At 38.5% G+C, this 12,653-nt stretch overlaps 1 protein-coding gene across 2 annotated transcripts in view; it reads right to left on the bottom strand.

The window, feature by feature from the left end:
- Positions 1–12,653, bottom strand: part of PAFAH1B1 (platelet activating factor acetylhydrolase 1b regulatory subunit 1) — an 81,026-nt gene that overhangs the window by 45,920 nt on the left and 22,453 nt on the right. The gene's annotated exons all lie outside the window — the stretch shown is intronic.

Genomic DNA, 12,653 nt, shown 5'->3' on the forward strand with positions numbered 1-12,653 from the left:
ATCACACTGTACAAAAATAGCTAGACAGAATTTCCACTGTGTTTAGAAAATGTATTTGAGATAGTCTTACTTAAAATGCAGACTAGTACATACAAAATTCTGTTGGCAGGGACACTTGAAAGAAAAAGGAAATCATCCTCTAAATAAAATTAAATTAACATCTAATGAAGAGCCTGTGGTACCACCTATCAAGAGATACATCATGGATAGAAGAGACAAAGACTATTTCTTAAGTACCTTTTTCCTGCAATGCCGGTCACACTGTTCTATGCATAGGGGATACAGAGGTGAATAAGCCATTCAAGGAGTAGAAAAAATGAGAGCAAACCCTGGTTTTAAATATGAACCCTAAGTAAAAAAGGAGTGCTCAGATGTTCCCAATGGTAGCTACTGATTTTGATGCAGATTTCTCTCTTTTTTAGCAATTGTAGCAAATATAATCAGGGATTTATTTTATGATCTTTAATGATTCTTCCAACCTAGAGACCACCTGGCTCAAAATGACAGCTGAAAAGCACCACATCTCTTTAAATCCAGAAAAATATGACTAAGTATCAGTAATAAATAGTGGAATGAGAACCAAACACAATGGACAACCCAGAAAACCATCTCTCTTTGGTATTTAACAACTTCTAGTTATTTAAGCCTCATTTTTCTAAGTCTTCTTCTTTTAAAGATTTATTTGAGAGAGAGAAAGCGTGGGGGGTGGAGCAGAGGGAAAGGGAGAGAGTCTCAAGGGAGAGGAGACTCTGCGCTGAGTGTGGAGCCCAACGCAGGATTTGATCTCACGACTCCGAGATCATGACCTGAGCCACAACAAAGAGTCAGGCACTTAACTGATTGTGCCACCCAGGCACTCCTCATTTCTCTAAGTCTTAACCGTCACCAAGCAAAAGCATCTAGGGATTCCTATACTCTGATAAAAGTCACATTAGAGTAAGGCTTTTCTGATGGTGGTGAACTGTCTATAGGCTTCTATTATCTGGGACAATGGTAATCCACAGGGTCCAATTTAATTAAGGAGAGAATACCCCTAGCCAAAAAACTAAATCAATGTACAAGAATAATAGCAGTACTAGAATACTAAGATGATCTAACAATAAAACCAAGACATAAACAAATCACTGAATGTGTAACTGTGTACTGCACAATTTATTAATTCATCAAGCATTTACAAAACACTTACTATGTACCAGTCACCAGGTTTAATGAAGGAAAATACTTGGTCTTTACACTCGAGAAGTTTACAGTCTACTGGAACAGTCAGTTAAAACAGTGCAAAAAGGGGCACCTGGGTGGCTCAGCTGGCCAAGCCTCTGACTTGGTTTCTGCTCAGGTCATGATTTTGGGGTCATGAGATCGAGCTCCACATAAGGCTCTGTGCTCAGTGTGGAGTCTGCTTGAGATTCTCTCCCTCTGCCCCTCCCCCTGCTCTCTCTCTCTCTCTCAAATAAATAAAATCTAAAAAAATCCAACCAAACAAGCAAAAAAAAAAAAAAAAAAAAAAACCCAACCACCAGGGCGAAAGCAGGACAAGTATTACATAGGAGGCGATGACTCAGGATGAAGATCAGAAAACAAGCTCAGGTCTTTACATTTATCCTAGGGACAACGGGGAGCCATTAGGTAAAGCTTTTCAGAAAAATCACTCTTATTCATACAGTGAAAAATGGACCCAAAAGACAGGAAAGGAACAGACCAGACAGGAGGCTTACAGTAATGATGGTGATAAATGATGGGGATTCACACCAGCATAAACGCAATGAATGAAGACAATTAGTTGAATTTAAATTATTTAGCAGGTTAAGTCTCATATGATTAGTGACTGGGTGTGGGCAGCAAGGTGAGAAAGGTCAAGCAAGAAGTCAAGGATAACTTCCAGAGATTTCTGGCTTAGAACTATGTTGAAGAGGAAACTCCTCTGTGTGAGGGAATGAGGAAAGTATGATTCATTCCACTTTAGGCATGTTGATTCCAAGGTGCCTTTGAGATTTTTAGTAGGAAACTGTACAAACAAGTCAGCTCTGAAGGGAACAAACCTACCAAAAAAACCCAAAACCCAAAAAACGGTTTGACACTTATCAGTTTAGAGATGGTGTAACTGAAGCCATGACAATGGAGGACGCATGGAAAATGCAGAGAGCCAGATGAGCAGAGGGCCTAGGCTAGAGCCAGGCAGAACAAAGCCAACACCTAAAAAAACAAACAAACAAACAAAACTACAACAGAGACTGAGAGAAACCCGTTAAAGAAGTAAAAGTAAAAACAGGACAGAGTACATCACAGAAGCCAAGGAAGTATTTCAAGAAGCAGCAATCAACAGTATCCAAAATTACCCAACTACTAAGCAAAATAAGGTCTGAAATGGGTCTGCTCCATTCAGTATAGAGCTCACTGACAACCTTGATGAGAATGGTTTTGGTAAAATGATAAGGATATGGTTTAACATGCAGAAAACAGTGCAGGGAGACGAAGTAAAGACAGTACCATAAATATCTTAGAAATAGTTGGAAATGTTGACAAGTTTTTCCCAACCAAATGAGATGCTCAAATGCTACTGGTGGAGGAAAAAAAAGACACATAAGAAATGAAGAAAGGAATAAAGAATTTTAATATCACCATTTTCATCCCCTAATCAACCAAAGGCAAACAGACAACCAGACACAATGAATGCCACGACAGAATAACACTACAACACCTATAAAATATTCTTGCCACAAAATCAAATCTGAATCTTTTAAGTCTCTGGCTCCAACTATCTATTTGCAAGAAGTACAAAGGGGAGAGGAATACGTTAAAGACATCATGGGGATATAACCAGCAATATCCAGACTGCGAAAAACCTTATGAATAAATGACCCAGTTTCTTCAAATACATTCCAAGGAAAGGAAGAAAAAAAGAGCTGGAAAGGGAAACCTACAGATTGAAAGACACAAGTGACATACCAACAATTGAAGTCTACAGACCTTATTTAGATCTGGATTTAAAAAAACTGTTTGAAAAATAAACTGCAAAATAAATCAATGAACAAATATTTGGGGAAAATGAACACTGGATGGAGGTCTGATGATATTAAAGAATAAGTGAATTTTTCAAGAATCATAATGGTATTGTGGTTATTTTTATTTTTTATTATTTATTTTTAGAGAGAGAGCAAGCAAGTGCATGCATGCAGGAGTGGGGGAGCAGAGGGAGAGGGAGAATCCTAAGCAGGCTCCACGCCCAGCCGGACGTGGGGCTGTATCTCACAACCCTGAGATCATGACCTGAGCCAAAATCAAGAGTCAGGCACTTAACCAACTAAGCCACCCAAGCACCCAATATTGTGGTTATTTTTAAGACTTTTAGAAATATACAACAAAAACTTTATCAGTAAAATGATGTCTGGGATATGCGTCAAAAAAAAAATTACACGGGGGCATCTGGGTGGCTCAGTCAATAGGCGCCTGCCTTTGGCTCAGGGCGTGATCCCGGAGTCCTGGGATCGAGCCCCATGTCAGGCTCCTCCGCTGGGAGCCTGCTGCTTCCTCTCCCACTCCCCCTGTTTGTGTTCCCTCTCTGGCTGGCTGTCTCTCTCTCTGTCAAATAAATAAATAAAATCTTTAAAAAAAAAAATTACACGGTGGGGCACCTAGCTTGCTCAGTTGGTGGACCAGTGCAGCTCTTGATCTTCGGGTTGTGAATTCAAGCCCCACGTTGGGTGTAAAGTTTACTTAAAAATAGAATCTTGGGGGGCGCCTGGGTGGCACAGTGGTTAGGCATCTGCCTTCGGCTCAGGGCATGGTCCCAGCGTTGTGGGATCGAGCCCCACATCGGGCTCCTCTGCTGTGAGCCTGCTTCTTCCTCTCCCACTCCCCCCTTGTGTTCCCTCTCTCGCTGGCTGTCTCTATCTCTGTCAAATAAATAAATAAAATCTTTAAAAAAAAAAAAATCTTGAGGCTAAGAATCTAAGAATATAGTGTACAGTATTTCTCAGATTTACCTTTTAGCTTAATACTTTAACATATAACTGCAAAATATCACATGACAACAGAAATAAATTCTCCAACAGAGCAAAAAAGATAGTTTAAAATACTTTGCAATGAACAATCTACATTTATAACCAACAGTACAAAAAAACCAGGCAATATTTTCATACCACCTGGTGAAGGAGTTCTTAATCTTTCTGGGGGGTCACTGGATTCCTCTGAAAATGTAATAAAAATCAAGATCTCTTCCCTCAAAGAACATATGAACAAAATATTACATGCATTTCAAGGTGGTTTACAAATTCTTCCAAAGTCAACATAATGAATGAGAAGACTTAACATTTTTGAAACGTATTTTGGCAGCACTTCGATAATCCCTTCTAAGCTACTTGTACATATTACAAATATATTTCAAAAAAGAGTCTCATTTCATGTCAAAATCCAGACGTTCTTAGAGATCAGATCTGTGTTGCCTAAGCACTAGAAACAGAAGCTTCAGTATGTTTTTTGGAATGCAGAATTCTTAACCATTCTGTATTCTAATATTATATCTGTTTTATCTACTACACAAACGCAGTTCTCCTAAACGTTTATTGCTTGGGTGAGTACCTCACCAAAGAAGAGAAAGGGGAAAAGTAAAAAAGAAAAGATAAATAACAGAGCATTAAAAAATCTTATGTAACTGGGTGGTGAGGTGAATTATTAACTGAAATTCTTTTCATTTTCAGTTTCCATGTGTTATCATAGGTTTCACACTTATCAAAACAACCTTTATAACACATTTCATTAATAATTTATTTTGTACATTGGTCCCTGCTAACTATGAGTTTATGAAACAGGGACCATACAGAAAATAAAGGATGCGTGTAAAGGGAAAAACAAACAACTAATTGTATGTTAACAGTAGATATTAACAAATATAAAACGGAAATAATCAGATGTTATTCGATGTAGAGGTAAGAGTTTAGGAGAAACACCAAAAACCTATATTCCAGTAATTGGGTAATTACCAATGACTCCTGCTCTCATGAAATTGTCACTTGACAATGCTTTATTTAAAGAGAGCACCAGGGGCGCCTGGATGGCTCAGTTGTTAAGTGTCTGCCTTCGGCTAGGGTCATGATCCCAGGGTTTTGGGATGGAGCCCTGAACTGGGCTCCCTGTTCAACAGGGAGTCTGCTTCTCTCTCAGCCCCTCCCCCCAATTCTCTCTTTCACTTCCTCTCTCAAATAAAATCTTAAAAAAAAAAAAAGAGGGTCAGCAGATTATCTACCTTGCTTGAATAGCACATATTTTATAGCTCATAATCCTAATCCAGACAGTATTTTCCAGATACAGCAATGAGGCAAGGCAGAAACTACTGCCAATCAAGATTTACTGAGTACCTTTGCGCACTAGTTAATTTTCAGAAGTTAAATAAAATCTATTTTTTCCCAATTAACTGCATGTTTCATGGTACTTTACAAATCATTACGTTTTTAGTACAGTTCCAAAAAACAGACTTTTTCTCAAAGTCACTAATAGGATGTAAAATATTTTATTAATCTGCATGACCACTCATATTACAGATATACCCCTCTTGGTGCTTCCAACTATTTTACCTATTACCCTTACATAGATTTTGTACACAATAATTCAATAAAGAAAAATAAAACCTTTTTTTAAAAAAGATTTTTATTTATTTGACAGAATGAGGGAGCACAAGCACAAGTGTGAGGAGGGGCAGAGGGAGAGGGAGAAGCAGACTCCCCACTGAGCAGGGAGCCCAACATATGGGGCTCGATCCCAGGACCCTGGGGTCATGACCTGAGCCAAAGGCAGATACTTAACCAACTAAACCACCCAGGCGCCCCTAACCTTTTTTTTCCCCACATGGTGGTAAAAAAAGGATGAAAAAATACTTGTCTACAATTTAATGAATTAAGATCTCAAACTGACTTAAACAACTAAAAGCTACTTTCTTGAGTTGGACCCATTCTGAGCCTGGACCCACACCGAGTCCAACCCTGCATCCAGTGTGCTAAGTGGGGCCCAGTGCAATCCTGGATTCTCTCCAGTGTCTAAGTCATACCTAGTGCAGACCCACACACATCTGTTTTCTAAAAGTTACTTTCTTCATTGTGCTGGCCATAGATTCAATTTCAAAAGAATCAGACCAAGGGGTGCCTGGGTGGCTCTGTCAGTTAAGCCTCCAACTCTTAAGGTCACAATCTCAGGATCATGAGACAGAGCCCCAGGCAGGGCTCAGGGCTCACAATAGGTGTGGAGCATGGAGCCTGCTTAAGATTCTCCCTCTCCCTCTGCCCACCCCCAGCCTCTCTGTTGGCTTTCTCTTAAAAAAGAATCAGACCAAGGTTTTTTAAAGAACACAGATAACCAGCATCAAACAAAAAAGAGACCTAAAACTGCCTATTCATGTTACATGTCATGCTGTTCCTACTTATTAACTGTTTTTAGATAATCAAATTAAGATATTATATAACCAAGTTCCAAACTTCTCTCAACTATGAAATGGACTTAAATGTGAAATATACCTCACAATTTAGTGAGGATTAACCAGGATAACAATACAAAAAATTCTATAAGTAATATCATACATGTTACCTCTGCCATCAGTTTTGAACTTTAAATGAATTTTAAAAATCTCAGCTTCAGTATGATGAACACCCGCAATGAACCTGGAACATGATTTCTTATCAAGGTTCTTGTTCACTTAATTTTTGACACTTTATTCATAAAGTGTAACAAAGGATGTGTATGATCTGGATAGTGTCACAGGACTGATGTTCTGTAAATTTTGAGAAATGAAAACTAAAGCAATCATCTCCCCAAACATGGTCTTTACCCCTGGAAAAGAAATGTTTTTTTCACTTGTGCCATCACCTTTTCCCCTTGCTCTCTCTGAACTGTTTGCGTCATCCAAATCATTCTGATCTATGTACAACTAACCTATCAGAACACACATATGTGGGGCGCCTGGGTGGCTCAGTTGGTTAAGTGTCTGCCTTCGGCTCGGGTCATGATCTCAGGGTCCTGAGATGGAGCCTCGCATCAGGCCCCCCATTCAGCAGGGAGTTTGCTTCTCCTTCTTCCTCTGCCCACCCCCCCAGCTCATACGCACATACCCCCCTCAAATAAATAAAACAAAAACAAACACATGCATGTGTTTTGATTCACACAGTCCCCATGGTAAGGGGTAAAAAAAGGAACATCTCTCCTTTAAATAATTAGCGGTGAGTATTTTGGGTGTTCCTGCAAATTCTTTATCACTTTAACAAGATGAGGTTCCTTAACATGACATCAGACCTAATACCAGGTTATAGGTTTCTTTCTCTAAGCTCTCAATATTTGACTCTGAGCATTATTCCAGGTAAAAATATTTAAAACTGCATCATTAATGCTACACTGCAATGCAGTCTAATAATGGGGGAAAAAAAGTAAACTTACCTATGAAGTCAACGCACTGAATATTCTGAAAAATACCTCAGTATATAGTTTAAATCTATGAGATTACCTAGGACAACAAAGTACTTCCTAAGAGTAACTTCATTTCCTTAATTCAATCTTTATGATTTCCTCACTTTTCCATCTACAAAGATAAGTTTCTAGAGTTCTGAAATCATTTTCTAATAAAAATAAAGATGGCAAAATTAACCAAACTATTAATTGTCCTTTGCAGTATCTTGTGCTCTGTGTGAACAATTAAATATGAGAAAAGTTTTCTCCCATGGCCACAATTTGAAGATGTTAGATCACTGAAAGTTTTTAATCAAATACCTAGGCTTTAATGTATAGTTGTTCTTACTCTCCTCCAGCTTGGAGGCCCATGATTCATTGGGACTTGCTGTTGGCAGGCAATAACAAAAAAAAAAAAAAAAAAAAAAAAAAAAAAAGATTAGATTGATCCATCATTGAGAGATAAACTAAGCTCAGGCACAGTTCCCTGAAAAGGTAAAATTCTTCCAACAGCTACACCATTTCCTCACTTCCTATTAGTTATAGCCAACAACCACATTTCATTTTGCAAGATTTAAGTCACTCATCAAATAAATTTCTGGGTACATATAAAAATATTCTGCATTTTTCAATGAGCCTTGGGCCAAGGATTAAGATACCACCTTTTCACAGAGAATTATTCCTACCAATCTCAAGCCTAGTAACTCTAATATTAAAGGAAAGTTTTGTAAATAGATGCTCTGGTAGCTAGATTATGAATCTGAAGAAACAAAGTTTTTGGGCTTTGAAACTGAACAGATTTAAGTAACACAATATAAATCATATCTAGATGCCCATTTTTTCTTTTAGAATCAATCTTTTTTGCCTTTGTCTTTTGCCTGTCACTAGAACCATGCTGAGATGGTTTCTATTACACCTCCTGTGATGGTTAATTTCGTGTGTCAACTTGGCCAGGCCACAGTAGCCATTTTGTCAAACACTTGTTTAGATGTTGCTATGAAGGTATTTTTTAGATGAGGTTAACATTTAAATTTAAAGTGAGTAAAGCAGATTACTCCCAACTCCATACCCCAAAATGTAGATGGGTTTCACCCAATCAACTGAAGGCCGTAAGAGAATACACAACCCCTGAGGAAGAGGGAATTGTGACAGCCAACTGCCTTTGGACTCTAGCTACAACTCAACTCTTCCCTGGATCTCCATCCAGGCAGCTTACCCTATAAATTTCAGACTTGCCAACCTTTACAATCATGTGAATCAATTACTTAAAATCTAACCCACCCACCCCTGAGAGAGAGAGAGAGAGAGAGACTGTCACTTTTCTTTTAAATATATACATACATTCTATTGGTTCTGTTTCTCTGGAGAACCCTAATATACCCCCATATCCTCAGTTCTGTTACAATAATGTAGCAGCCTTTATTATTATAGGCTTAGCGTGTCATAAACTCTACTGGAATAAATACTCTTCAACCCTCAAAGTGCTTAAACTCTACTCTCTGGATACCTTCCAGGCAAATGAATGCCTTCAAGGGTTATCAAACATAAAAAACTGCTTCCCACCTACAACAAGAAAGGTATCCTCAACAAGGGCTACTGACATGCAAAACAGGTAACTAAGAACTCATGGTACCTAGTCTGTGTTTTCATCACTCTCTCCACTAAGTTTCTGATATTCACTACCATTATAATTTATAAGCTCCATCTCATTACTGCTGATCTTCCCTCTCTTCCTATTTTTTTTCTCCTTGTTTCTTGGCCTGTCTACCTCATTTCTTGGCTCTCCCTTTACAGACATTAATCAGCACGCATTCCCACAACCCCTTGGCACACCCATCAAACATGTTAGATATAACTGTCATCCCAGCAGTGTTTACTTGTTGATGGGTGCTCAAACACTGTTTCTTCATTAATTAAAAAAAAAAAAGTTTCCTCCTCTTCTTTGACTTAAGGCATGAAGCCATTTTGAAGGTTCCAGAGAAACTGAATTCTGATTTACATTTTATTGTATATGACTTTTTAGTGCTTTTTATCTGAAACGAGTTGTTCTGTATGATACAGCTGCGCCTAACAACAATGAAAGGGAATGTGAAGAGAAACAAAAATTTCTTTTTTTCCCCAAGATTTATTAGAGAGAGAGAGAGACAGAGACAGAGGAAGCAGGAGCAGGGGGGAGGGAGAGAGGGAGAAACAGATTCCCCGCTAAGCAGGGAACCACTTTGTGGGGCTCGATCCCAGGACCCTGAGATCCTGACCTGAGCTGAAGGCAGATGCTTAACTGACTGAGCCACCCAGGCACCCCAAACATTTCTTGTTTTAAAATGATTTTAGAAATTGTGGGTCATTTCTTTTCTTGTTACTTCAGTGTCAAAACATACTTAAATAAAAACAAAAGGTAAAGATCTATTTTTATGATAATTTTACATAGAGCCTGATAGAACACTGACAAAACAAATATTCGTTCTCAAATATAAATTATATAAATTATATAAATATTTATAAATTATATAAATATATATAAATATATTTATATTTGTTCTCAAATATAAATTATTCCTAAAAATGTCATTTCCTGTAAGTTGTGTTTTACTTTATCAAATCCATTATTTCCAGATTCTCTGGGATTCCACAATGCCAAATAAATATCTTATAAAAATGAAGAATACTAAATTATACTACTTGCTCTCTAATTTAACTTTCAATTTGGATTCTATTATACTATTGACATCAAAAGAAAATGAATTCAAGAATTGATGCCACTGACCTAGGCAAGTTTAAATCTATTTAGACAATGATTCTTTAGGTTGAAAAACACCTATGGAAAACAGAACAGATGCCACACGCGTATTTTTGTCAAATTAGATTTATTAAAACAGTTGAAGAGGTAACCAGGTGTACATTAGAACCACTTGAGGAACTTCCTGAAGACAATCATGGTAAAGGGCCTTATCCTGAGAGATTCTGAGAAGGAATCTGAATTTTTTAAGTCTCCAAGTGATTCTGATATACATCCTCATTAGAAAACTATACCCTCAACAGTATGAACTGTAGCCAGTCCTAAAGGGTCAAAAGCAGAATTATAAACATTCCATCAAGAAATCATCAGTGTGTTGGGGCACCTGGGTGGCACAGCGGTTAAGCGTCTGCCTTCGGCTCAGGGCGTGATCCCGGCATTGTGGGATCGAGCCCCCACATCAGGCTCCTCTGATATGAGCCTGCTTCTTCCTCTCCCACTCCCCCTGCTTATGTTCCCTCTCTCACTGGCTGTCTCTATCTCTGTCGAATAAATAAATAAAATCTTAAAAAAAAAAAAAAGAAATCATCAGTGTGAGAAAATGGTATCTGGGCTCCAAGGGCAAAAATCAAATTACAAGGCCAAGTTACTTAGATTTCAATGGTAATTCCAACTGCCACTCAAATTCCAAAAAATATTTATAAGACTCCTCAGATATACCTTGAAGAGATATTATATTAACAGGAAAAAGAGGTCAACCCAACATTTTGAAATAAGTATTTTTCATTACAGTTAAGCTTTTATTAAGATTTTTTTAAAAGATTTTATTTATTCGTTTTAGTTGAGAGTGTGTGTGTGTGCACATGTGTGCACACATGCAAGCAGGGTGAGGGGCAGAGGGCGAGAGGGAATCCCAAGCAGACTCCACGCCAAGTGCAGAGCTGGAGGGACATGGGGGTTGATCTCACAACCCTGAGATCATGACCTGAGAGGAAACCAGGAGTCAGAGGTTTAACCAGGTGAGCCACCTAGGCGCCCCTCATTGAAGATTTTTAAAAAAATGTTTCAAGGGGGCGCCTGGGTGGCACAGCAGTTAAGCGTCTGCCTTCGGCTCAGGGCGTGATCCCGGCGTTATGGGATCGAGCCCCACATCAGGCTCCTACACTATGAGCCTGCTTCTTCCTCTCCCACTCCCCCTGCTTGTGTTCCCTCTCTCGCTGGCTGTCTCTGTCTCTGTCAAATAAATAAATAAAATCTTTAAAAAAAAAAAAATGTTTCAAGAAGGGGCACCTGGGTGGCTCAGTTGGTCAAGTGCCTGCCTTCGGGTAATGATCTCAGGGTCCTGCGCTCGAACCCCTCATCTACCCCACCCCCGCCCAGCGGTGAGTCTGCTTCTCCCTCTGCCCCTCCTCTTACTTGTGCACTCTTTCACCCACTCCCTCTCTCAAATAAATAAATAAAATCTTTTAAAAAATACTTCAAGAAGAAAATACAGCGGGCTTGTTCATTATATAACTAGTCTTCCTGGTATGTTCTAATAGACAACATTCTTTTGCATCTATATTAAACTTTGTTACTTTTTATTTTGATTGTGTCTTCTTCCCTATTTATCTAGACCAGGGGTGAGCAAACTTTCTGTAAAGAGCCAGAAAGTAAGTGTTTTAGGTTTTGCCAACCTCACAATTTCTGTAGCAAGAAAACAACGATAAACAATATGTAAAGCCATTTGCAATGACATGAATGAAGCAAGAGATGCTATTTGTCTTTCTTTGACTGACTTATTTTGCTTAGCATAATACTCTCTAGCTAAGCGAAATAAGTCAGAGAAAGACAAATACCATGATTTCACTCATATGTGGAATTTAAGAAGCAAAACAAACGAGTAAAGCAGGGAAAAAAAAAAAAAGAGGCAAACCAAGAAGCAACTCTTACCTATACATACATATAGAACAAACTGATGCTGACCAGAAGGAAAGTGGGTGGGAGGATGCGTTCAATAGGTGACGGGGATTAAGGAGTACACGTGTGATGATACAGGGTGATGTAGGTGTGATGAATCACTATATTGTACACCTGAAACTAATATTACACTGTATGTTAACTGAAATTTAAATAAAAACTTTGAGGGGCACCTGGGTGGCCCAATCAGTTAAAGCATCTGATTCTTGATTTTGGCTCAGGTCATGATCTCAGGGTTGTGAGATCGAGCCTCAAATTGGGCTCCAAGCTCTGTGTGGAGAGACTGCTTGGGATTCTCTTTCCCTCTCCCTCTGTCCCAACCCCCCCCCCACCTTATGCTCTCACTCTCTCGCCAAAAAAAAAAAAAAAAAAAAAAGGATTAAAAAAACATTATGTAAAGGAACAGGTGTGTTTCTGTTCCAATTAAACTTTATGGACACTGAACTTTGAATTTCATGCTATCTTTTTTTTTAACAAATTGATAATTTATAATAATTTATAATTTATAAAATTAACAAACTTTTTACAAAATAAG

The sequence above is a fragment of the Ailuropoda melanoleuca genome, chromosome 13 (assembly GCF_002007445.2).
Source record: "Ailuropoda melanoleuca isolate Jingjing chromosome 13, ASM200744v2, whole genome shotgun sequence".
Classification (NCBI taxonomy): Eukaryota; Metazoa; Chordata; class Mammalia; order Carnivora; family Ursidae; genus Ailuropoda; species Ailuropoda melanoleuca.